Raw genomic sequence first — 24,442 nt, 5'->3', positions numbered from 1 at the left:
CCCTCTATAAATTGTTCAGTCAACAACCTGTCCTCGTCTCCCACGCCGTCAGGGTCGGTCTGCTTAATGGCTCTCAGGGCCTCTTGTAGGTTCAGGGCATAGTCCCTTATACTCTCATGTGCCCGCTGTTTGCACCCGTAGAATCTAAGCTTGATCTCGGCTGAGGTGCGGGTATCAAAGGTGTCCCTCAGCCGGGTTAGTATCCCTGCGACAGTCCTCCCCCCAGGTGGCCAGGACTTTACCTCCCTTTGGGCTGCCCCGGTTAATTGGGCCACCAGGATGCTCACTTTTTGCTCCTCTGTGAGGGGGTACACCTGGAAGAGGCTATCCAGCTTTTCTCTAAAGTCATGCAGGGTATGTGACTCCCCTGAGTACTGGGGTAGCCAGGCTGCCCCCGGGATATAGGGCATGGTGAAAGGCATGACCGCAACAGCGGTGGCGCTGGCGGGGGTTGAAGCGGTGAAGCTCTCCTCCGTATCCGACATCCTTCTCCCCCCTAGTGGACCGTGGCCTACCTTGCGATGATCCTCTTCCATAGGCCGCGGCTCCGCAGTGGATCGTCAGGGTTGAGGACCTTCCGTCGCGCTCCTGTGACGTCGGCGTCTGCTGGGCTCCTTCCAGGACCTTACGCAACGTCCGGACGTGAGGCGGGGCTTCAGTTCTCGCGCGCTTTCGGAGTCCACGCCCCTCTTCTTCCCGCGCGGCATCCTCAAGATGGCGTCCAATGGCGGGAAAACTCCACGTGTGGCGGGAAGAAGGCTGAAGATGGCGCCGGATGGCGGGAAAACTCCACCGATGGCGGGAAGGAAGCGGAAGATGGCGCCGGATGGCGGGAATCTTCACCACAGGTAAGTTTGAACAGTCTTTTTCAGGCACGCAGTACCCGGTGGTTGCGGGCACGAGATCCTGCCGACTACGCCAAAAGTTGACGCGCCCCTGGGCCTGTGTCGCGCAGCGTTGCGCACGCGGGAGCTTACCCGGAGCCGGATCTGTTGAGGGTTGTAGTCTCGTGGCGGTGATCCGGTCCGTGCCCAGGGGGTCAGACTAAGTGGCGCTGTATCAGCGGTAGATGTTGGACGACTACGCCACCCGTTGAGTACAGCTAAGGAGCTGCTGCTGCAGGGCAGACCGCTGAGGCCGGTGGTAGGATTGTGCAGCGTGATAGTATAACCCCCAACGGGAGGGGTATGGCCTCAGGGCAGCCGACGTGGATGATGGAGGTAGCAGGAACCACTCGGAGACGGTACGGTGTAGTTCAGGGTCTTTACTGGTGACAATGATAGACCCTCCCGGAGTACTGGCTAGCAATTGGGGCCTGGTCAGTCCTTGAGCAGATAGGATCTCCCCTGGCCAGGCGGAGTTGTAGGCCTCCCAAACTAACGATACTCTTCTGGCTACCCTGCTAGAGGCGGGTATAAGTAGCCCACGTCCCTGAGTGTACCGTGTGGTGCTCACCCGTATGGCCGGTGACTCTGGGCCTTCTAGTAGCTTTCGCTCCACGACGGCGGTGCTGGTCCCACGCGTGTGACCGTGCCTTCGGGTTTCTGGGCCAGAGGACCTGCAATCCCCTGCCGGTCGGTTTCTTCTGCTGGATAGGAGTTAGTCCCCACAGCCTCGGACTCCGGGTCCGGTGATAACTTCTCAGTCAGGGCGAGCTCTGCAGCTGCCAGCCCCTGACTCCTTGTAGCACTGCTCCCACAGAGCTCCTGTTGTTTCTTCCTATGCTGCTTCTCTTCTCTACTTCTTCTCTACTCACTAACCCTGCCTCAGCCCTAGGTTTATATAGGGGAAGTTCTTCCCCTCCCAGGGCTGGGCAGGAGGTGTGGCATGCATAGGATCCCTGACCAAGAGACCTCCCACCTGCTCTCAGACGTAATATCTCTATCACTGTGGCAACCAGACCCCTGGGGTGTCACATATGAAAGTCCCAATGAGTTTCAGACAGGTTTGCTCTGAAAATCACATAACCAAATAGAATGCCTAGGGATCTTCCACTGAGTGTATAGCTTAATGGTAAGTGCACTGGCTTCTATACATAGAGTTTTGGGTTAAAGTCCCAGCAGCAAACAATGACTTTTTTATGATTATTATCAGTTGTAAAAGTCACGTGTCAAAGTCACATATCAAATTCACATGTCAAAGTCACATATCTTTGACATGTGACTGACTTGTGACTTTGACATGTGACTTTTACAACTGATAATAATAATAATAAAAAAAATCACTGTTCGCTGCTGGGACTTGAACTCAAAACTCTATGTCTAGAAGCCAGTGCACTTACCATTGAGCTATATACTCAGTGGAAGATCCCTAGGCATTCTATTTGGTTATGTGATTTTCAGAGCAAACCTGTCTGAAACTCATTGGGGCTTTCATACAGACCTCATCCAAGCCAAATTCAAATGATGTGTGACTTTGATGTGTGAGTCTGATATCTGACTTTCTTCAAACATCAGAATCAGAATCACAATGACTTTTAGACACCCTGATCATGGTTGATCTCATAAGCCAAGAAAAACTGCTTTTAGCAATTGAGTGTATAGCTCCATGGTAAGTGCACTAGCTTCTAAACATAGTGTTTTGGGTTCAAGTCCCAGCAGCGAACAGTGATTCATTATTATTATCATCAGTTGTAAAATTCAGATGTCAAAGTCAGTTCTCAGACAGGGTATTTAGCCTCAAACTGGCATTATTCTGATGTTTGACTTTGATATCTGATCATGTCTTACAATGGACACTGTATGTTTGTTTCTTAGATGTTTAGTCCAAAACCAGGCATAGCACCAACAGATCGACATCACTATTATAAGTAGAGTCAGATCTTAATCAACCTGTATATATTTGTAATTGATAGTTAATCAAATTTACTAACTTACAGATGGGTCTACAAGCTCCCATTTGGACACCATGTAATCATCTCAGGGATAAATACATATACTAATATAGTTTATGGCCTATTGCTTATCTGATTTATACAGTTTAATATGTGCTAAACAGTGTTAATTGGAAAATTAGGTAATAACAGCTCTAATAGGGTTAAGATTTGAAATATGAATATTGCGTACATCATGTTGTCTTTAACAAGTATAGTCCATTGTCTGTTATGGCAATGTAGCATCCAAAAAAAATTGTTACTGTTTGCTATTCAGCACTTCTGATCTTTAAGTGTTTACCAATGAGAAAACTGTTGAGCTATAATAATTCAGGATAAGCCCACGTTACCTCACACATAGTACATGACACATTCTCCCCATTATGTGCTGTGCTATTATGTTGCCTTTCCAGGAAGGTGTTCCACACTATGAATCTGATGACAGATCACAGCTAGTTCTTTACAAGTTCTGAAGAAGTAGGATCTCATTTGTGTGTTTGTGTATTAAATAACTTTGACTAACACTACTTTATAAATCAGATTTGTTATCTCTGTTGGATACTATTGAGGATTGTGGCTTATATGCCTGAAGACACCTATGTTGACTTAGACTTTTCCAAACAAGTACATTTCAGTAGAAATGTACTAGTACGCAATCAAAAATAGATTACTATAACGCCCAACTTAAAAAGATAAGATAGAATGACAAATACTATGGCACGGGTATTTTTATGTTATTCTAAGCCAGTATTCACCCATCACAGTATGGTGCCTACACGCCAAGCATCCCACTTTCCTGTGTGTCCTGCTACTCTGATGAGCTTGCTCCTGTTGTCAGTCACATGATCTGAGAATATCGCATGACTTTGCGTATAGCTCCCATCAATCCCAGATCCAGCGGGACTGTCCCGATGTCCCGGCAGGTCAGGGCTTCGCCCCGACTTCCACACACTCTCTATGGCCACAGCCCCACTATCTGTATTTGGTCAGTATTCGGTCAGTATTTTTTCTCAGGAGTGGGAGCCAAGACCAGGAGTGGGTGATAAATGTAGAATTGGTGACTTGTTTCTGTTATACCTTTTCTCTGATTGTACCTCGCCAGGTTTTGTCTCCCACTCCTGAGAAAAAGTACTGACCGAATACTGATAGTGGGGCCGTGGCCTATGTGCGATGTCGTCTACGCTCCATAGCACCTCATCGGAGGGCATGGCCAGAATCTCTCTCTTAATACACACACTTACAATAAATCAAATATACTATTCTAATCTTGAGATCTGGTCTCCCTGGAAATCAAACCCACAATCTGTATCATTGCAGGCAGCAGCTAAAGCAACGAGCCACAGTCTACACTGACAATGACATGAGGATTTTCTATGCTTGAAGCTGCATTGCAACCTCTGAACCCACATACAGATTATACTGATACATAAAGATACATCTGTGTATAGCAGTGTATTTCTATGTACCTGTTTTGTAGAGGGGAAAAAAAAGTCAGATTTTTTTCTTCCTGTAAAATTACTAAAAAATAATAATAAAAAAATTACAATAATGGCATTTTTAACATGCTTTTTTTAAAAAATAATAAACATCACAAATCAGTAAATAATCTGGACAAAATTGGTGTCCTTGTAATCGAAATAACCCGCAAAACACAATGATCAGATTATTTATGGTGACCAGTAAATGGGGCAAAAAATGGCATAATTGGATTTTTTTCTCTCCATTAAACCCATAAAAAATGTAATAAAAATGTAACACTGAGGCCTTGTCTCCCGTAACCTAAATACAGCTTTTTTTTTAAACTGTTTTTTTTCTGCATGTGTCTGCACCACTGAACGCAATAACAATTTCTGATAATTGCATGTTTGCTGCATTTTTTTATGCATTTTCCACCCTATTTGCTGCGCTTTCGGTGCAGATGTGAAGCAGCATTTTTAATGCTTTGTTTAACAGAACAGAAAAGCTTTAATTCTGCACTTAAAATTGCAATGGCATTTTTTTTACATGGATGTGTTTTCATGAAAATTGCGCTCCGTGTGCGTCTGAAGACGCTGCTGAACTGTGCAGTTTTGGTGCTTTTTTTCTCTAGAGGTTTCTATGTGGAGCCTAAAAAATGCATGTAAATATCTGCAGTTACTTTTTTAAGTGCAGAATCAAAGTTTTTCAGTGCTATAAAAAGCACATAAAAAAGCTTACAATCTGCACCAAAAGCCCATCAAAAAAGGAGAAAAAGGCATAAAAAATACAATAACCAGAGAAGATTGGTATTGTGTAGTTTGGTGTTGGTACCTACAGAAAAACAAAAAGAGAAACACTATTTAGGCAATGTGTGAACACGGCCTTATAGACACAAAAAGCCAGATGTCATATAGTAAAGTTAACATGAAAATAAGAACCTTCTGGCTGCTATGACTAAAAAACAAAGAGACAAATCCATAGGTCTCCACTGGAGATGAGCATGACGCACAGGTGATGTCACACCAGACCTGGGGGGGGCGCTAGAAGGTAAGAGATTTGCAGACCTCCCATCCAGCCGCCAGGTAGCACTGACCTGGACGCTGGACCGAAGTCCCATGAATCACACCGCTCATCTCTACTCCTAAACGTCCTGGACACAGTGCACAGTCCTGAATTTCGGTCCACACCCTGCAGTCTCAGGCGTTTGCTGAATGTCCCTTACTGCTACCGCCCCTCTCACATCTCCTCCTGCCAGGGTAGAAAGAAACGGTAAATGGGTGTGGCTTGGATGTGGCTAGGGGCGTGGCCAAAATTTGCTGCATGATTAACCCTTTTCTCTCTCTCTTCTAAAACTTGGGAGGTATGCTTTAAGTCCTCGCAGGTCCTTCAGTCTCTACCCAAAAGGAATGGTAAAGAAGGAATTTGATGGCTGCCTGCTCCACCATTGTTATTAAACTGTATCTTTGTTCTGAGGATGCAGATACAGTTGAGGTCAGGACATACTCCCAACCTTATGGGACAGCTTACCAAATTCTGAACTGCCCTGCTGAATCCTGGGAAGTTGGGAAGTATGGATTACGTCAGAATAAACTATGGAAATAAATTTTAAAGCAGAGAGGAATGAGAGTGGCATGGGCCCCCTGGCAGTGATAGTCATGTCTCTACCCCCATAGTTGTTTTTTTAAAGAGTTATTCCTATCGTCATGTACATCGATACTGTCAGATTGCACTTGTAAAAAAAAGCATTTTTGCAATTTACTGGCTATTAAAATTTGCAGATCATTCTTCTGATATTAATACTTTTATTTTGGACACAGCTCGTTGCCTAGGAAACCAACCACTGCTGCTGTCAAGCTTATAAATACTGCACTGAAGCTGGCTGAAATTAGGAGGTCACATTACTCTCCAGTGATCCCAGCCAGCTTCGAAACAGTGCTTACGAGCTCATTAGAAAAGAGCTTGTAAGTAGTGCGCATGTTCTACTGTCTAGAGCAGTGGTGGTCGGTCTCCAAGGCAACAAGCGGTAAACAAAAGAAAAGTGTTAATATCCCCAAAACTAATAAGCAGTGAATTGCAAAACTGCTTGCATTTACAAGCACTATCCAACAATATTCATTTATAAAGATAGGAATAACCCTTTAAGACTTTGAGCAGCAGTTACCTTATATCGAGCAAAACATAAATGCATCTGGCTCAGGGGCTTTTTTTCCCATGGACCCTTGGCCTCTACCCCAATTTCAAAACTTTATTTGACAGGGACACTAAAATTTGCAGGTTCTTAAATATCATTACATACGTGCATATGAGCTGTTGGCTGTGAGCAGTAACCTAATCATAGAAAAAGTTAAAGAAGTTGTCCACTACTTTATAATATCCCCCCGAGGCCCCTAAGACTTTTTGTAAATACCTTCTGTTGCTGCTTCTGCCTGTGAGCGGCGCTATCACTGGCCGATCACAGGCATCACGTGACCCCGCGCTGATGTCACGACAAGTGAGGCATGACTCAGCGCTGGGGTCCCCGCAGTGGCTGCTGGGTTGTGGGCAGGGTTACCCCCCCGGTCACACCCAGCATCCACAGCGCACTTTCCCAATGAATAGGGAGAGGCAGAGCGCGCGGTGGATGCCGATGCCGGGTGTGACACGGGGGGGGGGGGTAACCCCGCCCACAGCCTGGCATCCACCATGGAACCAGGAAGACAAAGACCCCCGGCTGCTGCCAGCACTTGTCGTGACGTCAGCGGATGTCAGAGCCGGCAGCAGCCGGGGTCACGTGATGCCTGTGAGTGGCCAATGATAGCGCCACTCACAGGCATTATCTGCAACGGAAGGTATTTACAAAAAGTCTTAGGGGCCCCAGGGGGATACATTGGGGGGGGTATTATAAAGTAGTAGACAACCCCTTTAAGCAAGTTATCTTTCCTTGGAGATAAAGAGTGTTACTATTCATGACTATATAAAGAGCACTAAATATTGCACTAGAAGACTATTCTTTTGGAAAAATCAATTTCTGATTTTGCAACCCTTACATTTACTCAAAGAAACTGAAAGATTCAGCTTCTATCACTGTTTGCTTATAATGGAGAAAATAGAAGATCCAGCAATCAAAGAATTTCCAAATAAACATCACTTAAGTTTTTCTATGTTGCAGTAAAAACGTAACAACAGAACAGGATCCTCTGATCACGCCAGCATATTTCAGTAATTAAACCTTAGTCATGGCTGAGAGCAAACTCCCAGACACCCCCATACCCTTTTACAATGCTGTTATAATGAAACTAATGATTCACAATGAAGGTGGGATACAGCGAAAGAGGGCCTGTCACCAGGTCCAAAGTGGCACGTTTTTTCTCTTATTTTATACCCGCTGATCCTCTGAGTATTCCAAGTTTTTTTCAATTCACCTCATGATTCCAGAGATATGGGCCTTTTTACTTAGCTCTAATTTTTTTAGTTTTAGTTTATACTTAGGGGGCATGACTCACAAGACTCTTTAGGGGCTTGTCTTTAAACTGCTTTATATTATTACCCCCGCCCCCTTGGTAAAGACCATAATAACTAGCACGAAATAAAAAGGCCCATATCTCCGGAATCATGTGGCGAATTAAAAACCAAGCAAACTGGATATATCAGGGGATCAGTTCTCTGGAACCAAATAGCAGATTTAAAAAAAAAAAACATAAAAAAACACAGGAGGAGCAGTGGAATTAAAATAAGAACAAAAATTGGCCACTTTTCATCTAGAAACAGGTCCTCTTTAAAACCATATATGCAAAAGTCATTTATAAATGTCAACGAACAATGGATATTTTTTTCAGATTAAGAAATATATATGCTTGATAACATTTTTAGATTTTAGCAGCAAAACAAACTGATTTTATTCCACTGTTAAGGCATACAATGGCTTGTGAAAGTATTCACTCCCCTGCCCCCTTTTGGCTTTTTACCTATTTTGTTACATTACAACCTGTGTTTAAATATTTCTGTAATCCTATTTGTGTGTGATGCATCAGCACTAAATAATCTAAGCTGGTGAAATGAGAAAAATATAGGCATAAATTAAATTTATGGGATCAGATAACTAAAAAATGCCATGTACATATGTATTCACCCGTTTTGCAAAGAAGCCTCTAAAAATTTCTGGTGCAAAAAATTCCCTTCATAAGTCACATGCTTGGTGAACGGAAGTCCCCTTGTGTGCAATCTAAGTGTCCCATGGTCTGTCAATATATACATACCTTTTCTGAAAGGCCACAGAGGCTGCAACACCATTAAGCAAGAGGCACATTTTGAGTTTGCCAAAAGACATGTGGAAGATGCTCCAAATGTGTGGAGGAAGGTGCTGTGGTCAAATGAGGCCAAATTTGAACTTTTTGGCCACCAAGGTAAACGCTATGTCTAGTGCCAACCAACATAGTTCATCACCAAAAGAACCCCATCCCCACAGTGAAATATAATGGTGATAGCATCATGCATTGGGGATGTTTTTCGGCAGCAGTGACAGGGCAAATGGTCAAAGTCGAGGGGAAAATGGATCTTGCGCAATACAGGGATATTCTTGAGCAAAACCTTTTTCAGTCTGTCAGTGATTTGAGACTGGGACAGAGGTTCTCCTTCCAATAAGACCATGTCCCAAAGCGTACTACTAAAGCAACACTCGAGTGGCTTAAGGGGAAGCGTGTTTTGAAGTGGCCTAGTCAAAGCCCAAACATTAATCCAAACCCTCAAAAGAACTGTGAAATTCCAGGCTATGAGGTAGCAAAACACAAAAAATGCCTGGGGGGGATGCACCCATACTGCATCCAGCACATGCCAAGCACTGACTGCCCATAGTCCTCTCCACCGCCCACCCATGTGGAATCAAGAGGTCACAGGACCACCCTCCCTAGCAGATGAACACCCAGCCACACTACCATACTGCCATACCCATGTCCAGGGTGGTATACATTTTCTATCCCACTGAACCTCAAATTAATATTATCCCCATTGTGTTGTTGCTTGAAATCGCGAGAGAACATCGCAACATTAAGAGTATTAGGGTTGCTCACATAACTCTCATTTTTACCTACATTTAAGGCATTCGATATGCAACCCACATATTTTAGATGACACATTGTACATGTGGCAATCTATAGCATGAACCCCCCAACTATTGGAAAAAGAAACTAAGTCCTTCCCTATTTGTATACTTATTGCATTCACATTTATAGAAGCCAGTATATGACAAACAAGATTGTTTGTTCAGACGAAAGTCGGTGATCGCCTAGATACTATTTAAGTACCTGGACTTAGAATTTCTCTTAACTATGTGTACTGATACAAAATGGGCTAAGATTTAGTCATGATACACTTTACTTCAGGAAACTGATGTATGCTCTCACAAATGTCACATCCTGTTTGGATTCACTTCAACCTTTATCAGGAGTTTATTCTTTAATGAGATCACTCTGTATTAAATTTCACACTCTATTTCTAGCCTCATCAAATAATGCTCTTAGACATTCCTAAGTATTTCCGACTTTACTTCAAAATTGCTATCATTGGTGTCATCACGTCTTAATCTTACTTCTTCACAATAAGGGATACTTTATTTGACATGCTTTGGAAGACAATATGTGGCTGAGAGAGTTTCTAGACACCTCTTTTCTGTATTGAGATACCACAAATGACAATTGGCTTGACAATTCAATGTCCAAGAAAGAAATTCATTACTCTAAGTACTGTAAGTATTCAAGTAACATTTCAAAAGCTTAACGCCTAAAGCCTGGGGTATAGATGAATACAATGACAAAATCATATGAGGCAAACTCATGATCCTCATACCAACAGAGCTTATCCATGACATACAAAACGTTTTTGCTATCCCTTTAGTAACTGGGTGTTTGCAGGACCAAATGTTGTAGACAATGATCCAGCTAAGCCCCCAAACGTACATTGTGGCAACCTGTCCCCACAACGATAGGCCTGAAAGTGAGAAACAAATTCTTGTGTACTTTTGAATAAGTAGGAAAATTGTGACAAGATAGTCTGCAATTTTTGTGGTAATAACACCCAGAGACATAACTGTTTGAAGTAGATTCCCAAGGTGCACTGAGAATTCTGCTGTGGGTTCCTATTTTATTTTACGGTAAGCATTAGTATGACTTAATAGGTCCATATTTAGGTGTTTTTTTTATAAAGACCCGAATCCAAAATAGCCACTAAACCACCTTAGTCTCCTTCCTTTATCAATAGGTCTTCTTTGTTCCCGAGTTCCTCTAAATTTACTTTCTCAGATGTAGTTAGTTTACTAATGAAATTACATGTACCCACAGTAACAACTGATAAAAAAGGAACCTGTCAACAGTTTTGTCATATAACAACTAAAATGGTGACCTTAATACGCACCAGTGCTGCATTCCATAAATGCTTATATAACACCCTGACTCCCCAAAAACCTTTTTAAGTTCTCCCGCGCTTTACGGAAATCGGGTCGGTCCGGTCCAATGGATGTGCTTTCAGCCTCTCCATCTCTCCCCCCGGCTGCTGCTCACCGTACTCCTTCTTTGATTGACATGGAGGACGGCTTGCGTCATCCACATTGCCGGGCGAAATCTTGCGCCTGCGCATTATGCTTTGCCCTACTGCGGGCAGAACCGAAAACATAAGTGTGCATGTGCCCACAGTAGGGCAAAGCATAATGCGGAGGCGAGAGCAGTGATTCAAGATTTCGCCCAGCAACGTGGATGACACGAGCCATCCTCCACGTCAATTAAAGAAGGAGGATGGTGAGCACCAGCCGGGGGGGGACAGAGAGGCCCGAAACCATGCCCATCGCATCGGATCGACCTGATTTCAATACAGCGTGGGAGATTTTTGGGGGAGTCACAGGGGGTGTCAGGGTGTTATATAAGCATTTATGGAATGCAGCACTGGCGCTGAATAAGGTCATAGTTTTAGTTGTTATATGACAAAACTGGTGACCGGTTCCCTTTAACTAACTTCTCCACCACCAGTCCCTGAAATCCATCCATGGCTAAAGGCCAAGTAGCCACAACGCAGAAATCAGGATTACTCCTGGAGATGGACAAATGTAACTCATTATTGCTCTGCATAGATTCACATTGTAAACTCTGTAATAAAAGAAAATGTCTCTGGTCTTCAATACTAGTATAAAGCACACAGTTAGAAATCACAATTATCATCCATAGTATTGCTTGTATCTACAGTGTTAGCATTCTGTCCAAAGTCCATAGTAGCACTACCGCCCTGTCCACATCAACATTTGTCTCCAAGTCACATGATTTAAAGTGTTTTTTGACTGCAAAGTTCCTTGCCAACCTGTTAACATCTAGAATTGTCCTAAATAAATCAGTCTGTGATTACGATAAAATATATGGTAACTAGATAAATTACAATACTCTCCTTTATTTCTTTCTGGTCCACCATTTTTTGGAATTGTGCTATGCTTCTATTCAGACAATCACTTGTTGACTTACTGAAGGAGTCTGTGTGACCTGATAAGATGAGATGAAGGAATCTGATAGATTATCCGATGTATGTGTAGCACCCTGAGGATTCGGCTGCTACAGGGGTATTGCACCTCAACCCAGAGGTGTGATATTCCACTCCCGGGTAAGGAAGGAGTGTGAAACTGAGCTCGGTAGGCTGCATGCACTACACACATCCCATTTCCGAGGAGCAGACCGACGGTACTCCCACTTAGAAATGTGCAGGTACGACCGAGTCTGTTCCTGGCTGGAGTGGGAGGGGGGTGGTACATCCCAAGTAGTGTAGGGGCAGATAGGGGGAGCAGCCTGGGTAAAGATAGGAGCTCATTGGGTGCTGGTCACCTGAGCTCACACATAGAGGGTGTATATAAGGTGGGCACCAACTAAGAACAGGGTCAGTTGCAGAGAGAAAGTCAGCGAGCAGAGGAGAAGAGAGACCCAGAGTGAGAGAGGAGCAAGAGAGACCCAGAGGGGGAAACAGAAGAAAAGGACTCCAAGAACCCAACTTAAATCCCCGGGTGAAGAGTTGGCACAGGGTACCGGAACCCAAGCTGGTGGGGGCAAAAACACACCCCAGCCAGAGACCGGAGACCGTGGGCAGCGTTTGCCACGGTCACCCACCACATCCACCACGAAGGCATACCACGTGGAGGGTCAGGGAACCCAAGGCCAAGGGTCTCCCAACAGAAGGCCCGAGGGAGCTGGACCTGGGTGGATCAATAGTGGGGACGGCCAGAGAAAGGACAGAAGGAGAGCTCAGGGTCACGCTCCGGACTTATTTGGGAGTTGGCTGGATCCAGAACCTGGTGGACGCAGCACGGCTCGGGAGGTCACTCGAAGCTGGAGTGACCGGAACATCAGCAGTGAGTAAACATCCTAAACTGCATAACCCGACTCTGTCTCTGATTGCCGTCTACACTGCATCACCACAACTCCCATCCTCTGCACCTGATCCCCCTGAGGCTATACCCCACCCGTTGGGGGTTATATCACCAAAGCTGCACCTACACCACCAGCCTTAGCGGACCCTGCTGCAGCGGCGGCCACAGTGACCGCAACACAACGGGTGGCGTAGTCGACATTAAGAACTTAGTAACATCTGTAGGACTGCCACATACAACTGAGTTTGACACCCTGGGCACGGACCGGGTCACAGCCACTCGGAAGACTACAACCCCCATCTGATCCGGCTCCGGGTATTCCCCTAAAGAATATGGCCCAGGGGGCGCGTCAACTTTGGCGTAGTCGGCAGGATTACGTGCCCGCAACACCCGGGTACTGCGTGCCTGAAGAAAAGATCGCGTTTACCTCAAAAAGAAGTCTCCTGCCGGTTCCGGAGGGTCCCCGCCATCGGACTCCATCACAGATCGATTCCCGCCGGGTGTCCGCCATTAACAACTTTTTCCCGCCATCTGCAGAGTTTCCCGCCACTGGGAAGCGGTTCCCGCCATTTCCAAGGATTTCCCGCCTTGCCAGAGCGGACGCCATTATGGGCGTGCCAGAGGGTGGCGAGAGGCCACCTCCCATCGTGGGCCAGGACCGAAAATGGCGCCAAAAGTGGAAACCGCCCCCACCAACAGAGACTGTGATGCTAGAGGTGTCTGTCAGCGTGAAAGAACCGCCCCTGGAGCTGACAGTCACCCAGTGGCCCCGGGACCGCCCTCGAAGTGGGAGGAGACGAAAGGAGAGAACAAAGATGGGTGCCGCCTGGAGCAGTCTGGAGCGAGCGCACCCGGAGGCAGGAAGCCTGGAGAAGAGTAGCAGAGAAGCTCACCCGGAGATGGCGAGAGAGCAGAGCAGCACCGGCCCGCTGGCCAGGAGCCTGCTGGAAGAAGAGCAGAGCAGCACCGACCCGTTGGTCAGGAGCCTGCTGGAAACCACGACCCCACTAGGCCTAGTGGAGGTCCTTGCACAGCTCCCCCGAGACCGGGAGTGTGCACAGACTGCCCTGGAGGGCCTCGCACGGAGGATGGCCCGGGTACAGCGAGAGACATTGGCGGAGTGGAGCCGAGAGATGGCCCAGCAAACCAAGACCCGGAGCACGCCAGCCAAGATGAGGAGACAGACCGCCTCTGAGGATGGCGCGGGAGGACCCAAGGCCGGAGACGGCGCCGAGAAGGGAGCCGAACGCATGGAGGCAGGTAAAGGGGACGTCTATACCCCAAACCGGGACACCGCTTACCTGCCCCAGCTCCCCGTCGCAGAGCCCGAAAGTCCCCCTGCTGTGCCTGAAAACGCCATGTCACCGACGCAGACTAGGCCCCAACCGGAAGCCGCCGCCGCGACCCCTGTGACGCCATGCGCACCGACCCCGAGCGTGGCAAAACAGGAAGTAACACCAGCCTGGTTGCAGGGCCTAGAATTTCCGGGCGTCGCATCACCAACAGCGCCCCCTACCTCCGCGGAGCCTCCGGCCTGGCCGCAAGGCCAGGTAGCCCAGGGCGCCGCCGTCCTAACGGTGCCCTTCACCTTCCAGGTGCCCCAGGCCTGGCCGCAAGGCCTGGGCAACCCGGGCGCCACCACCACCGCGCCCGCACCCGTAAAACCAAGGGTGCCGCGTCTGGGAGAGGACTTGTTTGCCCAGCACACGTGGCCGGACGGGCAGCCTTTCATCTGGCCCCAGAAATATTATGAACTGGAGCACCAGAGGAGAGTTGGGGCCATGTGTGCACCCCTGATTCCGGCTCCGAAGCCCGTGATAAGGATCTCGCCCCCGCTTGAAGAGACCCAATTTGAGTGGGACCCCACCGGAGAAGACCTAATGGGGTTCACTCAGGAAACCAGGGCAGCTGCAGCGGAGCGTGCTGAGTGCTGCCGACAGCAGCTCGAGGAGTTTGCGAGGGAGCGGAGAGAGAGGCGGGTCCGGGAACAACAGGCCCAAATAAGGAGCACCGAGCAGAAGAGCCGAACCAGGAGGGACCCCCGTGCAGCGCACAGTCCCCGCACCACCGGGACTGTAATTAAGTTCAATATGCAGCATGGGTGGGGCTTCATCAGAGACCACAACACCCCCGGCAACGTCTTTGTCACGCGCAGAGATGTGGAGTCCCATCTGCCGGAGGGGCACAGAGGTCGTGACCTTTATATCGGGGACGAGGTCACCTTTACCCGGCACAAGTGTGCCAAAGGACCTTACGCCCTCCATGTGCATCGCCTGACAGAGGAGGAGCTGCGATGTGAGGAGGAAGAGCAAGAGGATCCGGACGGGTCTGAAGCTGAGATCCCCAAAGAAGGAGCAGTAGGAAGACGTTGTTGAGTACAGCGGAGCAGGTGCTGTAAATAGTTACCCGATCGGGGTATAAAGAAACTGTTATTGCTAATATAGTCCCCGTTGGGACCAGCTGAGTGAACTGTTTACCCGTTTACCTTAATCCCACAGGCTGAGGACTGTGAGCAGCCATTCCCTTTCCCTCCTTAACTGGCCGAGGACTGAGAGCGGCCATATCCCTGTATATAGTTGCGCGTCCTAAAGCGCCCCCTACCGGTTTTATAGGAAAATCATTTTTCTAGAAAGACTGTCGCACTTTGCCCGGTCAACAGTTGCCCAGTGACCGAAGGAGGAACAAGAGACGACGAGAATGTTTATTATAAAAAGTTTTATTGATGCTGCTAATTTATATGATGTTTTATATGTTTTATATGTTTATGAAAAAAAAAAATGTATGTTTGTGGTGTTGTTTATGTCTTACAGCCCGAGGACGTGCTGTGATTTACCAGGGGGGAATGTAGCACCCTGAGGATTCGGCTGCTACAGGGGTATTGCACCTCAACCCAGAGGTGTGATATTCCACTCCCGGGTAAGGAAGGAGTGTGAAACTGAGCTCGGTAGGCTGCATGCACTACACACATCCCATTTCCGAGGAGCAGACCGACGGTACTCCCACTTAGAAATGTGCAGGTACGACCGAGTCTGTTCCTGGCTGGAGTGGGAGGGGGGTGGTACATCCCAAGTAGTGTAGGGGCAGATAGGGGGAGCAGCCTGGGTAAAGATAGGAGCTCATTGGGTGCTGGTCACCTGAGCTCACACATAGAGGGTGTATATAAGGTGGGCACCAACTAAGAACAGGGTCAGTTGCAGAGAGAAAGTCAGCGAGCAGAGGAGAAGAGAGACCCAGAGTGAGAGAGGAGAAAGAGAGACCCAGAGGGGGAAACAGAAGAAAAGGACTCCAAGAACCCAACTTAAATCCCCGGGTGAAGAGTCGGCACAGGGTACCGGAACCCAAGCTGGTGGGGGCAAAAACACACCCCAGCCAGAGACCGGAGGCCGTGGGCAGCGTTTGCCACGGTCACCCACCACATCCACCACGAAGGCATACCACGTGGAGGGTCAGGGAACCCAAGGCCAAGGGTCTCCCAACAGAAGGCCCGAGGGAGCTGGACCTGGGTGGATCAATAGTGGGGACGGCCAGAGAAAGGACAGAAGGAGAGCTCAGGGTCACGCTCCGGACTTATTTGGGAGTTGGCTGGATCCAGAACCTGGTGGACGCAGCACGGCTCGGGAGGTCACTCGAAGCTGGAGTGACCAGAACATCAGCAGTGAGTAAACATCCTAAACTGCATAACCCGACTCTGTCTCTGATTGCCGTCTACACTGCATCACCACAACCCCCATCCTCTGCACCTGATCCCCCTGAGGCTATACCCCACCCGTTGGGGGTTATACCATCAATAGCTGCACCTACACCATCAGCCTCAGCGGACCCTGCTGCAGCGGCGGCCATAGTGACCGCAATACAACGGGTGGCGTAGTCGACATTAAGAACTTAGTAACATCTGTAGGACTGCCACATACAACTCAGTTTGACACCCTGGGCACGGACCGGGTCACAGCCACTCGGAAGACTACAACTCCCATCTGATCCGGCTCCGGATATTTCCCCTAAAGAATATGGCCCAGGGGGCGCGTCATATGCAACATAGTATTTTATGTGTCACCCAAGCAAACAATTTGAGCATGTTTTTTATCATTTCTCTGCAATTTAATGTCAGATTTTGGGGTAAAGGTACCCTCTTCTTTTTTTCTTCCAGACATATATACGCATTTTGTTGGTAATATGTTACGCCCCGAAGGAACTTCATCCTTTTGGTATCAATGATAGTATCTTCTAGTTCAACTAAATTTTGACTGATTTTATCATCCAAATTTTTAAATGTTCTTATGTTGTGATTTATAAAGTGACAATGATGTTTAAAAGGTTTTAATCTCTGAGTCGAATATCCATTGTTCAAGAGTATTAATAATCAAGTCCATCAATTTAATGGAACACTCTGATAATGTATTGCTCCATTTATCCAGAAAATCGTGTGCATATGCAAAAGTAGGAATCTTTTTATTGCAAAGACCCCAAGGTATCATCGTTGAGTCCCGCCACACTCTCAGGTCCTTTGCTAGGAGTACTGTATAATTGCATCCTTAAAGTTTTTAAATCTTGAGATTCCGGAGCTTTTAATACCTCAGTTTCAAACAAATGACCTGCCCTAGTAAAGCGTCCTTTGCCATCATCAATATTTTTCAGGCATAAAGCCTGCCCCGATATCTCTACAGGCTCCATGTAAAGTGTTGTACTCGTATTTAAATATGTTATTAACAACTAATCAAATTGCTATGGTAGATGCACAACAAAAAATAAGCTAAAATCTTATGTTTGCTTTTTTGTGATTTTTATAAACATGTTGCCAAAGAAAGGGGAAGGTACAAGACAGTAAATACATTATACTGTATAAATCAGTTGTGCTGGAAGGTTTGTATTCACACTAAGTAAAACCTAACTCAAGAATTATACCATATTGTAATGCTCAATGAAATGCCAAGTGAACACTACCAAAATGATCTAACATTGATCATTTCCAAATCAAAGCAATTAACCTTCCTCTGGATCAATAAGGGTACACAAGGCTCCTCCTTTTATTTTCTCCGATCATGCTACTGATTAAGCGTGGAGGTTATGTGTTGTTTCTGTATAAATTATTTCACAAACACTATTAGGACACCAATACCTTACTCCTACTAGAAATATTATGAGATCCCATTCATCTTCTTTGAAGGCTTTCTATAACATTTTGGACTGCATTAGCAGGAATTTTTGCCTATTCATCCAGAAGAGTATTTGTGAAGTGAATAGTAGATTCATATGTACCATTGACATATAGATGGATGGTGTTAGTGGTTATAGTTCATAAGAGCTGATAGCGTGGCAGATATACCTCATTAGGATGGACAGTGAGGTGGTTGGAGTTCATAAGGGGGACATTGTGGCAGTTGTAGTTCATAAGGGGGCAAAATGGGAGTTGTAGAACGTCTGAGGGGATGGTATGGATGCAATATTTTATAGTAGAGGACAGTATGGTGGATATGGTTCATAAAAAGAGAGGACAGTGTGGTGGTTGTAGTTCATAAGAGGGATGGTATGGTGGTTTTAGTCCATAAATGGGGATGGTGTTGTGAGTGTAATTCATGGGGTGGGTTGGTGAGGAGGCAATATTTTATAGAAATGTACAATAAGAGGGATAATGTAGGGTAATGTTTTGTATAGGGAACACAGTGAGGGGCAATAATTTTTTTCAGGGGCACAGCATAGACAGATATTTTTTCAGGGTTCATTATAATGCCACTGTTATTTTTAAGGGCATTGAGTCAGGATTTGCTACACAAGGCTGGAGAAGAGAAAAGTCTGCAGAGACAAACAGTGGATCTGAAAATTCACTTTTATGTCTTTACCAGATGGAGAAAAAAGGAATGAGAATGACTCTAATCAGAGAAGAAATCACTTGTAAGGTACCTGGATGTAAATGCTTATATGTGATATGGGTGTAATCAGTACTGTGGTCCCTGTATGGTTTGAAATGTGATGATGGCTGGTAACAACTGAATTGGCATAAAAATGGATAAACAAAATTGTAGAAGTGCATTATAGTTTGCACTACAGGCTTATACATTACAAAAGTTAATATTAATAGCAGCTCTGTAAAAGTATACGCAAAACTATCAAACCACTGATGTTAGCATAAGACGTGTACACAATAGTTAGTCATATGGTGCAATAGAAATACTAACCCATAAATGTTTACTTCTGCTGGAAGGGTGACCAACATATCAGAGAGTGGTGAAGGTTTGCGCCATTAACTGGCTGTTCCTTTAACATCAAGTCGAACCAACCCTTGATGAAAGTTTGCTTCGAAATGCGCATCCAGGCTCATGTCGTTCCAACAGGGGGAAATATTTATGGATAAGCATTTCTATTGCTTGGTATAGACTAACTTTTTATCCTACCATTGGTGCTTTGATAATTTTGGGTAATTTATGTATTTGGAAGTCGCCTTGCTACACTCATCAGAAGAGCTTTAAACTAGAACAATGTGGGAAGGGAAGCAAAAGGCCAGAAAAAGCCATACAGCTGACAAATACTATTGAGATCTCTGCTACTGGAAGTGGAAAGGAAGAACAAAGACAAAACAATTTAAATAATAAAAATATGGGAGGAAGAGAAACCAATCACAAACTAAAATGTTTTTATACAAATGCACAAAGCATGGGCAACAAACAAGGAGAATTAGAACTACTAATGCAGGAAAAGGAATATGATGTCATTGGAATCACTGAAACTTGGTGGGACGATACACATGATTGGAATACAAGGCTAAAAGGATACAACTTATTTGCAAGAAACAGACTTGATAAACGAGGAGGAGGTGTCGCATTGTATGTTAGAAAAGCGTATATCTGCACAGAGATTGAAGCTTCAGAGACTGGGAGTTCTGTGGAAACTGTTTGGGTAAGAATACAAGGAGAGAACAACGGAAAGGACACCATTGTAGGCATTTACTACAGGCCACCTGGGCAAGCTGAAGATATGGATGAACTCTTTATGTATCAAATGACCAAGTTCTCCAAAAAATATGACGTAGTGGTCATGGGAGATTTCAACTATCCAGACATTTGTTGGGAATCTCTCTCAAGTAAAACTAACAGGTCAAGCAAATTCTTATCCTCTCTTGCTGACAACTTTATCTTCCAAAAGGTAGGGGAGAAAACAAGGGGATCTGCTACTTTGGATCTAATCCTTATAAACAGGGAGGAAATGGTTGAGGAGGTAAAGGTGGCTGGGACCCTAGGAGGCAGCGATCATGCTATTATAGAATTTTGGATAACTAGAGGAGGAAGACATGTGAAGACTCAAACTTCAAGGTTAGATTTTAGAAAGGCAGATTTTAAGAGACTCAGAAAGAGAATAGGAGGGATACAATGGCTGGATGTCCTTAAGGACAAAAATGTCCAGGAAGGATGGGAAATTTTTAAAAATGAGATTCTCAAAGCACAATCGTTAACAATCCCGAAAAGTAGGAAGAATGGGAAGCATTTAAGGAAACCAGGATGGATGAACACAGAACTTAAACACATGCTAAAAAGAAAGAAAGAAATGTTTATTAAATGGAAAGAGGGAGGCATATCTAAAGAAGATTATAATGCAGTCTGCAGATCCTGCAGGGCACGTATCAGGGTAGTTAAAGCTGACAATGAATTAAGGCTTGCAAGAGATGTCAAAAGCAATAAAAAAAGGATTTTGGGGGTATGTCAAAAGTAAAAGAAAAGTCAAAGATGCTATAGGATTTTTACAGGATGAAAATGGAGAAATGGTAAGAGAGGATGTTGAGAAGGCCGAACTTTTTAATTCCTATTTTGCATCTGTTTTCTCTCAGAAAGAAAATGTAACATCAACTGATCTTCACTGTCCTTTTAAAGGAATAGAGGAATCCAAGTTATCTGTAAACAGAAAGATTGTGAGGGAATATTTAGCTAACATAAATGAGTTCAAGTCTCCAGGTCCAGATGAATTACACCCCAGAGTACTGAAGGAGATCGTAGAAGAAATTTTAGAACCACTCTCCATAATCTTTGAAAATTCTTGGAGAACAGGAGAAGTCCCAGAAGACTGGAGAAGAGCAAATGTTGTTCCTATCTTCAAAAAGGGGAAGAAGGTGGACCCAGGGAACTATAGGCCGGTGAGTCTGACTTCTATACCAGGAAAGATCTTTGAACAAATTATTAAACAACATGTATGTAAGTACATGGATAAGAATGAAGTGATTAACCAGAGTCAGCATGGGTTTGTAACTAACAAGTCATGTCAGACTAACTTAATTTCCTTCTATGACAGAATCACTGACTGGGTGGATCAGGGAAATGCTGTAGATATAGTATATCTTGACTTCAGCAAAGCATTTGACAAAGTATCTCACACCATCCTTATTGAAAAAATGACCAAGTATGCAATGGACCAGGCAACTGTTAGGTGGATTCATAACTGGCTTAGTGATCGGACTCAAAGGGTGGTTGTAAATGACTTCACATCCAGCTGGATGAATGTCTCAAGTGGGGTACCACAGGGCTCCATCCTGGGACCTGTATTGTTCAACATCTTTATCAATGATTTAGATGAAGGAATTGAGGGTAAACTGATTAAATTTGCTGATGACACAAAGCTAGGAGGGATAGCTAATACTAGAGAAGAGAGAGAGAGGATTCAAAAAGACCTAAATAAACTGGAGCAGTGGGCAGCAACCAACAGAATGGTTTTTAACAGGGAAAAATGCAAAGTACTACATCTGGGCAATAAAAATGAAAAAAGCATATACAGAATGGGAGGAATAGAGCTAAGCAACAGTACATGTGAAAAAGACTTAGGTATACTAATAGATCATAGACTGAACATGAGTCAACAGTGTGATGCAGCAGCAAAAAAGGCAAATACAATTCTGGGATGTATTAACAGAAGCATACAGTCTAGATCACGTGAAGTCATTATCGGTCTTTACTCCTCTTTGGTCAGACCTCATCTGGAATACTGTGTACAGTTTTGGGCACCACATTTTAAAAAAGACATAGACAAACTGGAGCAAGTTCAGAGAAGAGCGACCAGAATGGTGACTGGTCTGCAAACCATGTCCTATGAGGAACGGTTGCAGGATTTGGGAATGTTTAGCTTGCAAAAAAGAAGACTGAGAGGAGACTTAATAGCTGTCTACAAATATGTCAAGGGCTGTCACATTGTAGAAGGATCATCTTTATTCTCATTTGCACAAGGAAAGACTAGAAGCAATGGGATGAAACTAAATGGGAAGAGACACAGATTAGATATTAGAAAAAACTTTTTGACAGTTAGGGTGATTAATGAGTGGAACAGGCTGCCACGAGAGGTGGTGAGTTCCCCTTCAATGGACGTCTTCAAACAGAGGCTGGACAGACATCTGTCTGAGATGATCTAGTGAATCCTGCTTTGAGCAGGGGGTTGGACCAGATGACCCAGGAGGTCCCTTCCAACTCTACCATTCTATGATTCTATGTACCTTTTTTAGAGTTGATGTTTATAAATATATATAAGCCTGTTGGTAGATACTGCATTTATAATTTAATTGCTCAAGCTACAATCAACTTTTATGATTTTGTTTATCCATTTCTATGGCTAGGTGCTTTATTTTATACACCTATGACAATGGGACTGAGATAAAAGCGGAATTCAGCGAGTGAGTAAGTGATGTTTCTCCAGACTTTTGTCCATAGAGTGTACTTATAAGAAAGTATACAGTGGCAAGACAGTGGTCCAAAAATAAAAAAAAAGGATCATTGTCTTGCACAAGCAAGAGAAAGGATACAAAAAGATAGCAAAGGCAATTATGTAAATTATTCTAATAAACTTAATTTACAATGGGGGTTGACTAATTTTGATTGCAACTGTTTATATACATGCACATATCTGGGTCCTATAGTCTTATTTTTGGTTTGGTTTACTTTTACGTCAGAGCTGGTCAAAGTACATGATCCCAAAAGACGTTCCTGCTACTTGTCTGAAATACAAAGTCACCAAGGCTTCCAGACCAATGCCTAAAAACATACTTATAGCCTGAACCTCAAAGCTTTATATTAATAGGAAAGTTATTGGACAATTAATACCATCTGTTCGATTATTCACAATCTTGAGAACCACATTGTGAAACAGAACAGCCCATTTACACCTTAATCAAACTAATATATGTACAGACCATGAAAAAGACCCAATGGGCTGCAAATTTTGTAACCTTTCAAAGGCAGCTAGAAAATCACATATGAAAGATCTGCGATGGACCCAAAGTAAAGAATACACAAGGTCAAACCAACACCAAATTCAGAAACATCCACTATACATTTCCAGGAATAACTATTGTTCAAACCCTGTATCAGCTGAAGTGAATATTAAATCCAGATTGATTGGAGTAAAGTTGTAATGATGCATTTACACCTAATGATTATGCATTGTTAAGATGCAAGAATATTCAAAAGTGACTTTTTAGATACAAGGATGTAATAAGGTAAAACCCTAAATAGACAATGTGATGATTATACTCAAAAAAAGTAAACAAAAAAAGTCTATACATGATAGACTTACTTTGTAATTATTTTGGCACATATGCTATCAGGCTACAGTGTTGAAGGACAGGTCCTTACCTTCAGCAGGTCAGAGATGAAGTGACAGTACCAGTGCTGAGCAGTGTATATTTGTGAAGTGCTACCTTATTCTGAGAGTGAGCCAATTATTCCAGCCCTTCCTGATTGTTTTAAGCTGCAGAAGTTCCCGAAAAGTAACTTGGGCTGAGAGCTAAGAAGTTGTGGACCAACAGGTTCTATATAATTGACACTCCCAGAAGAGCAGTGACAGGATGTCTTGCCTGTGTGCATCTAAAAGCACTGTATCAAGGAAAGTGTCACTAGTGAAACCAACACCCACAGGCTGGACGATTACTGTAATCTGTAATACCTGCCTAGTGGGGGGTTCTTGATTTTCCACAAAGTACGAACTCAAAGTACAAGGAGCAGGGGGGAGAGGTAAGAGGTAAGAAGATGATGTTATGCACATTAATTGGCTAAATGATTTTCAAATCTTAATAAATTCAAGTGCTAATCATTGTTCGAAAATTGTATCAGAATTATATCTTATCTAAAGAAAATACGAAGCTCTGAAAAACTGCATTATAATCCATATACTTTTAAATATCTTCAATTAAGTATAAACTCTTGTTTTTGTAATCAGATCCCTCAACATTTACTGGTGATTCGATTTTGTATATATAGACCTCTAAAAATTAGATTAGACCCGCAAAAAATTTCAGATGACAGAGCAGGCCCCTTTTTATACACCCCTAAAAATTACAGACCCATGATTATACACATCTGTTTATAGTAGCCAGACCCCCGTAATAATAATGTGACCAACTCATATGATGATGATGATGATTATGGAGACAGCTGAACACACTGCAGGAGCAGTTTTCTGAGCTGAGTGGGCTTCAAGAGCTGCCTATTTTGCAAAAATTTTCTTCCCACATCAGTACCTAGCAAAAGAGCAATGAAACATTACTGGATTCTAGGGTAGTGTTAGTTTTTTTTCTCCCAGAGTACCCCATGAGGCTGTAGTTCCTGTCACCTAGAGTAAGGTTATTATTGAGGACCACTGCCTGCCCATTTTTCCTTTGGGAGGACTTTTCACAAGATTTTGGAATGTGTCTCTAGCAGGAATGGATTGGGACTAAAATTCAGCCCTGAAAGTATACAGGTCTTTGCCGGCTCTATCCCTATCCCCTTCCCCAGATTTGG

General features: G+C 44.4%; 1 protein-coding gene across 2 annotated transcripts in view; it reads right to left on the bottom strand.

The window, feature by feature from the left end:
* OTOP2 (otopetrin 2) overlaps nucleotides 1-23,512 on the bottom strand; it is a 92,952-nt gene extending 69,440 nt beyond the window's left edge. The window contains exon 1 of one of the 2 annotated variants that reach the window (XM_073684066.1): nucleotides 23,297-23,512. The gene's annotated coding sequence lies outside the window, so the exon portion shown is untranslated. The remainder of the gene's footprint in view (nucleotides 1-23,296) is intronic. The other variant, XM_073684065.1, reaches the window with a different exon arrangement.
* Between the last annotated feature and the right edge of the window lie 930 nt (nucleotides 23,513-24,442).

The sequence above is a fragment of the Phyllobates terribilis genome, unplaced genomic scaffold (genome assembly GCF_046119375.1).
Source record: "Phyllobates terribilis strain yellow unplaced genomic scaffold, ASM4611937v1 Scaffold_5__5_contigs__length_657084704, whole genome shotgun sequence".
NCBI lineage: Eukaryota > Metazoa > Chordata > Amphibia > Anura > Dendrobatidae > Phyllobates > Phyllobates terribilis.
The sequence above is the reverse complement of the archived record's forward strand: the minus strand, read 5'-3'. Positions and strand labels throughout refer to the sequence as shown.